Below are 7,633 nucleotides of genomic sequence, written 5' to 3' on the forward strand. Positions count from 1 at the left end.
ACTAGGATAGCTTGGGAACAAGCTGGAGTGAAGTGGGAGGGGATGGGAGAGTTAGTGCAGTGTGTGCTCAGCATGTGTTAGAGTCTTTTAAGTCTAGAAATTAGTTTTTTTTAAGGATCTATTTGTTTTAGCATGAACTAGAGATAATAATAAGGCAAGATTCCCTTAGTAAAAGTAATTGAGAATAGGATGCACGCAACTTTGAGGCCTCTTTCCTTTATAAGACTGAAATCGGTTTGGAGGAGGCAAGAACGATAGAAGGTGCCTTAGCTGACCTAATTGTGAAGCCCCACTATTAATGTGAGTTAGAAGCCTTAACATTGAGTGCTATCATAATAAAAGGGGTTGCTACCTGATGCTTAGGGAGAAGAATTTAGAGAGGAGATATTAAGAAAATAAAAAAAGAGAAAGAGAAGGAATTTCAAACCTGGAGGTATAAGCTGGACAAAGTCCAGAGGAGGAAAATAAAAAAAATAAAAAAATCTGGAGGAATAAGCTGGATGAAGTCTAGGAAAAGAGGAGGTATAAGCTGGACGAAGTCCAGAAAAAAGAGGAGGTATAAGCTGGACGAAGTCCAGAGGAAAAGAGAGAAAATCATTAGGAAATGAGGATAGAAGGAGAAATTCTCATACCCCGAAGCATCAGTAGCAGGAACTAACTATGAGCGATCGGTCCTAACATCCCTGGTGAGGAATGAGTGATTGAGCGAATCTAACAATTAACAAGCTATAGGCCATCTGGACAAGCTGACAAATCGATTAGGTAGATAAAGAAAAGGGGATGAATTGGAGTGTGTAGACTATTTGATCGACCTTAAGCTTGTGGGGTCGACTGCTTAAAAATTTGAACCAGTTCATGCCTATGTGTTTTATTTTCCTTAAGTAGTATTGTCTTTTCTTTTTTCTTTCGCATGTTAGTGTCTAGGTCTAGGAGTTCTCTTTGGTCAGGGAATAACCATGCATTGAAATTCGCCTTATTTCTCTTTTCTTGTCTTTATACTTGAGGACAAGTATGTTTTAAGTGTGAGCAGTTTGATAAGGCTAATTCCGTGCATTGGTTAAGGGATAAGTTCTGTGATTTCCCGGGTGTAACAACCTTTTTGAGCCAGGTGTGTAGAGAAAATCGCCAACCCCAGGAAGAAGACAGAGATCGCCTGGTGGAGGAAGCCGGCAGGAAAAATAAGCTAAACAAGGAAGAGCGCTAGACAAAAGAGCATCGAATCAAAGGGTAAAATGGGCATTACAAGAACAGTCTAGAAGCTCTATCCATTATAAAAAGGAGCACGCAATCAACATGAAGGATCATCACTTTCAGTTCCCAGCTTAGTTTTCCAATTTTTCTCTACACACACACACACACTTGGGGGAAATCTCTAGGGGGGTTCTCATTTCATCGGAAGTTTGTGGTGCAACACCATCTCCACGGAGGCGAAGAAACAATCGTCTTTTACTTTTCTGTTTATTTCTCGTATTCGCCGAGTCCTTGCTGTTCGGGGCTCAGCCTTGTGTTGTTACTATCGTTGGATACTTCGTATTTTGCAATGGATATCGCTGCTTTTGTTTTGTTTATCTTATCGTGTTGTTTTGGGTTTGATTTGCTGATTATTGTTGGTTGATCTGAGTTTGGAGTTGTTTTGTAAGAAATTTGTTGTTGATCGGTTGAATCTACGTAGACTTGTGAGGATCAAAGGTGGAAATGATGTTGGTTGTTATGGATGGCTTGGATCCGGAGTGGATTAAGCGTCTCGTGGTTGGATCTGCTTGTCCTCGTTTCATTTAGTTGTTTAAGTTCTGCATTCTCGTTTTGCCTCGTCTAGTAGTCGTAGATCTGCTTTAGTTTTGATTGTTCTTTATTTCTATCGGTTTAATTTCGTTTACTTTGCTTCGATCTTCATTTTTGCTCTGTTTTAACTGGTTGTTTCGTGATAAATATTGGAGAAGATGATGTCGGTGTTAGTTAGTCCTTTAGTTAGTTATTTTGCAGCTTTTCAATCGTACTCTACCTTTTCAGAAAATGGTCCCCACGTCTAGTTTCTTTCCCAAGTCTAGGTTAATTTAGGAAACTGTTCGCTCGGTCTAGTAATTGTCTCGCTCTATTCCGGTTAATATGCATGCTTTTATGTCTCTGCCTAGATCTAGCTGTTAGAGTAGAATATTTTATTTACCCAGTCTAGGAATTAAAGATCAACCCCAAAAATTGCGTGGCAGCAGCCAAAAATAGTTCCCAAGTCTTTAAACATGTTTATTTACGCATTCATCTCTGTGGATTCGATCCCTACTTCTCTGTACTAGTATTTTCTTAGCTAAAGCGGGTTGAGGGTTTTTGAAGGGGGAGTTAAGGTAGTGATTGTGTGCCCAACGACAGGTAGCTCAAGGTTCTCTGAGTTCCTAGACCCAGTGTCTAGCGGATTTCCTAGACCGAGGGTTTTCTTTATTATTTTTTTTAACACTCTTTCGCTGACCATTAAACTCTAGAAACCAGCTCTTCATCACCATATGGTTTTATATGGCGTGTAGTAGAGAAGGTGAAAAAAGAGTGCAAGACAAGCAAGCTAAACACAGACGTAAATCCAAGAAATGCGGTTGTAATGCTAGGGTTGCCTTCAAGTTTGACTCCGACAGAGGCTACGTAATCAATAATTTGAATGAAGAACATAATCATCCTATGGTATTTCCAAACCACCAAAAATTTATAACCGATTGTGCCGGTGTCAATATTGGTCCATCACTAACGTTTAAATTGTTGACTAAATTGATGGGTGGATATGAGTCAGTCGGAAGTACTATATTGGACGTTCGCAATTACACTCGAGACATTAGGAGATATGCAAAAGGGCATGATGCTCAGATGATATTAGATAAGCTAAGGAAGAAGAAAGAAAGTTGTGATTCCTTCACGTATGAATATAAGGACGATTCTAGTGATATAATGTCACATTTATTCTGGTGCGATCCGCTATCATAGAAGAATTTTTTGCTTTTCGGTGACATTGTTTCATTTGACACTACTTACTCTGCCAACAAGTCATGTTGTAAGCTTATTTGTTTTCACATTTAGTTTTACATTTCATGGTATAACACTCATTGTTTTTGTACTGACCTATTGTTTGATATTCTATGTTGTCAAACTAATATAACATGCATGATTTTAGAAAGAATCATTTTTGTAGGTACTCTGACATTTGGTGCTATTCTACTTTGTAGTAAGAGTGCAGAGTCTTTCTCCTAGCTATTCCGGCAGTTTGTAAAGTGCATGGTGTAGCTCCGAAATTGATCATTACTGATCAAGACCTGGGAATGAAGGTTGTTGTCGAGGAGGTCCTTGTGAACACACGTTATAGATGGTGTATGTGGCACATCATGACAAAAGTTGCTGAGAAGGTCCCAAAATCATTGCTTGGTAATGCAGATTTTAAGGAGTTAAACTCATGTGTCTAGTCCGAGTTGATTGAACCCACCGAGTTTGAAGACACTTGGCATAAGATTATGGAGGAATATGAACTTGAAGACACCGATTGGTTTTTTTTAAATATTTCGATCATGACAGTATTGGGTTCCAGCATACTTTAGAGACTTTCCTGTTAGTTCTTTGATAAAGACAACCTCTGTTTCCACAAGAAGATCGTATGCCATTTTTCCAGGAATTTTAGTTATACCAAAATGTATTAGCTACCCAAAGCCCATTTCATCTACTGTTGCACGTTGTCGCTCGTTTAACGACTGCATCACCTTTTATAATGTAAGTAGGATTAATCTTGAACTTCATTGTTTCAAACTCCTTTTTCTTTTTACCCTTTTTGACTTCTGTTGCAACTACACTCTCACTTGTATCATTATGGACAATAACCTTTCTTTTTCCTCTTTTTTCATTGATCTTGCTCATTGGGCTAGCAATTTGATCTAGAACATCTTCACGTGGACGCTTTGTACCTTTTTAGAATACAATAGTCGTTGAATTTAGTTGTTGTCATAATATTGGAATATGTCAGAAGTAAATAATTTCTATATCATACCAGACATACCGGAGGACCCCTTCTCAGAAGCTTCACCGATAGCCTTACCTCCATCTATTTTATCACCAACATCTAAAAAAAAAAGTGGTCCAACAAAGAAACAACAACCATCAATTGAGACTAGTGAAGTACGTCAATTAGTATCAACATATAGGTCAAACTAGATTTATGTCGCCAAAATACCTTTTGTGACGGTCTATTCAAAGTATACAAAAATTTTGAATTAAGTCATAGATAGATCATTCTTATACCATACAAGACATACAATAGGACCCCTTGTTATTAGCTTTCTTGACAGTCATATCTTCAACAGTTTACATCTACAAATCAACATCAACCAACATGTATAAATTTAAATTATATGGCTACAAATGTATGCAAATTTAGTAAATTATTGTTCATGCTAATAACCTAAATACCTTCTTTGTTAGCACTCGTGTTTGTTCAGGGATGCTATCAGAACTATTCTTTTCGTGCTCAACACCACAACCTGTAGTTTTCTTGGCACTTGCTTCCTTGTCCACATCTGAAAAACACAGATTTTTAGACGTGCTTAAGGTGTTTTCAGGAACTAACTCATATAACTCCTCATATAGTACCTTTGCTTCCAACTGTACCACCGATTAGTTTTGATCTCTTTGTTGCTCCTGCCCGTTTACTTATTGAAATTGCATGCAACGCATTCAATGACAACAGATTCTTCACATTTTGTGTTGTACACTTGCTCCTAGTATCTGCACCTTCCAATGCTAGACCCTTTCAAGCCAACTCCTTCACAACTTGCCCTGACAGCACACAATCTTCATCAGATTCATTTTCGAGCATAATCAACACACTAAACTTGTAAATCATTTACAGTATAAGCATGTTTATAGCAACAAAATTATATTTGGAAATAAACATTCCATATAACATTGCAATTTATGTCAAGTACTGCATATATTGTCTTCGAGTAACGCCCATCATAAATTAAGGTTTCTTATTTCGCCATTTTTCCTAATCTGGTAGTTATAAAACTCAAATTAAAGGAATAATAGAACGCTAAACAAAGTAAATGCCACACATGTCATTCGATGGGAACTTTTATGTCAGCATAATTTAATCTGACTCAAACAAATTCCCAATATGTAAACCATCTTATTTTGATCGTATACTAGCATATTGGTTTTTTCTTGATGGACTACAGTTTAACTAAGATGCCATTTATGTCATTGCAGAGCACAGTATTGATTAAGAATTTTATTCTTTGTCCTTGTTCAAATTGTCAGCAGATGCATGACCGTCAGCTGTTGACGAGTTTGGTTTGATAACGTTGTGTCCCTCAGCATTGCTCTTTAAAGGTGGCTTTCGATGCATAACAGCTTTGAACAATAATCAGAATTTTAAAAAAAATTAGGGGATGCTCTATCTTATCACTACTCCACACTATAATTCAACATGATTTATGCAGAAAATATTTTTTCTCATTTGTATGTAATTTGGGTTGTTCTGTTTTATCAACACCCACTTCCTCCAAACAACTAATGACCCACAACTTCGAACAATTTCACACTTCCAACAATTCAATTACATCATGACTGGTTCGTATCTGCAATGGCTTAAAGCATGCAATTTGTAGACATAAGGGTTCAATAATATGAACCAAATAATACCTTTTGTGGGCTCCCTTTTTGCTTCAGTCTTCCTCTTCTCTGTAGATCTTTCATAAACTAGTATAAATCTTGGCAACCAGATTAGTTTTCAGCATTGTACCAATTTGGGAAAAGAAAACACCCAAGCAAATCCCTTACTCACCTCTCCCCTCTTTGCTTGATGTTGCAGACCCCCGAGTTTCAACCATTGTTACCGACGATGTCCAGATTCAAATCATCAGAAAGTAGTGTTGGCGAATCGTTGGAGAGTAGCGTTGGCAAAGTAGGATTTTGTGTCAAGGAGATTGTGATGAATCGTCCGTCAAAAGTTTCTATCTTGCATGTTTTTAGGTGGCACAAGAATATGGAGAGTCTGCTTTGGAAAGTGTGTATAATTGATCCCGTTAATTGAGCATAATGAATGCAATGCAGTTGGTCAAATGACTCTTTTATTGTTAGTAACCAAAATACCCTTATAATGACCGAATTGTTTCTAATTATGCCTCCAAATGGTCACAAATTAGAATCAATCATGTCCGTTTGTTTACTACTCCCTCCGTCCCATGTTACTCACACTTTTCATTTTAGGCCGTAAATTTAGGATTATTTTTTAGTATAATTAAATTAGAATTTTAAGTGTAATGAGACATCATTTAATAAATGAGCTCTTACTTCATCTAACATATTAATTAAATGCATTAATTCTAACTTTAACTATAAATAGTGTAAGGAGTTTGTGATGAGCCGAAAAACAACAGGGCAAGTAACATGGGACGGATGGAGTATATCCAATGGCAGGAAATTGTCCTATTTTTTGGTACTAAGAGGTGTTTTTGGATGGAATAAGACTCTATAGAGCTAATATCAAATCTCTATGACGAGTTGACGATGGCAAAGTTCTCTTCTTTGATAATATGTAAACTGAAAATAGATATGAAACTGGAAGCCACCAGATATTCGGACAATTATGGGGAGCATCAGAGATTAGGGCGAGTCCCCGCTAATACAGGGAGTCGTTGGAGATTTGGGCGGTGTGAATCTTCTAGTTAACTCCAGCACCATTTGGAATATATCTTGTAACTTGTCCCAAGGTAGTTGATGAGTTTTTTGGACACGAGATTTAACAAATTGATATTTTAAAAGTTAAAATGGGGTGGATATAAAGTAGGAGAGAGAGTAAATTATGAGAGAGAGAAAGAGTAAAATAAAATAGTGAAAAGGGTATACGGATCAACTATCTTGGGAGTATTTATATTATTTTGGAATATATCTTGTAACTCGTCCGAAGGTAGTTGATGATTTTTTTGGACACGAGATTTAACAAGTTGATATTTTAAAAGTTAAAATGGAGTGGATATAAAGTAGGAGAGAGAGTAAATTATGGGAGAGAAAGAAAGAGTAAAATAGTAGAGAGAAAAGGTATACGGATCAACTATCTTGGGATGGAGGGAGTATTTATATTATTTTGCAAATTATGTAAAACGATGTTGTTTTGACTCTTTATCTTTTATTTTTTGTAAATAATTGAAAATAAACTAATGACAATACGAAATGCCTAATCTATCATGAAGGAGCCAAATATTAAGACCTAGTGGTGGTTGATCCAAAGCATGCACCCCCTGAGCAAAGCTGTAGACATGGTCTGATAAAAAGTTATCGCAAAATTCCCCTCACGATGCACATGGCGCAACACTGCTCAAACTCTGAGATTAATTTACAAATTCTTCCCACTACAGCCTTGCAACTAACAAACACCTTAAACTTTACCAATATCATAGTAACCGCTACAGAGTTATCGCTCTCCGCCTCCAACACTCTTATTCAAGTGTCTTCGCAAGCTCTAACCCATGGAAATACACCAAATTTCAGCAAAAGAACATACACCGATATTTACGACAAATCCATGTCTACATTGCCCTATATCATCCAGAATCATGCCACTACCAAACGCTTGTTTCGATTCACTCTCCAATGATGCGTCAATATTTAG

The 7,633-nt window shown here is 37.1% G+C and overlaps 1 long non-coding RNA gene across 1 annotated transcript; it reads right to left on the reverse strand.

Moving 5' to 3' along the window:
* Nucleotides 1-4,269: 4,269 nt before the first annotated feature.
* LOC125191854 (uncharacterized) lies at nucleotides 4,270-5,992 on the reverse strand. The gene is made up of 4 exons (XR_016137642.1): nucleotides 5,807-5,992; nucleotides 5,665-5,721; nucleotides 4,612-4,797; nucleotides 4,270-4,538 (listed from the first exon to the last, which is right to left on the reverse strand). It is a non-coding gene; the product is annotated as an uncharacterized LOC125191854 (long non-coding RNA).
* Between the last annotated feature and the right edge of the window lie 1,641 nt (nucleotides 5,993-7,633).

This window comes from Salvia hispanica, chromosome 4 (genome assembly GCF_029641045.1).
Source record: "Salvia hispanica isolate PSC_SH4W2 chromosome 4, Shi_PSC_v1, whole genome shotgun sequence".
Taxonomy (NCBI): Eukaryota; Viridiplantae; Streptophyta; class Magnoliopsida; order Lamiales; family Lamiaceae; genus Salvia; species Salvia hispanica.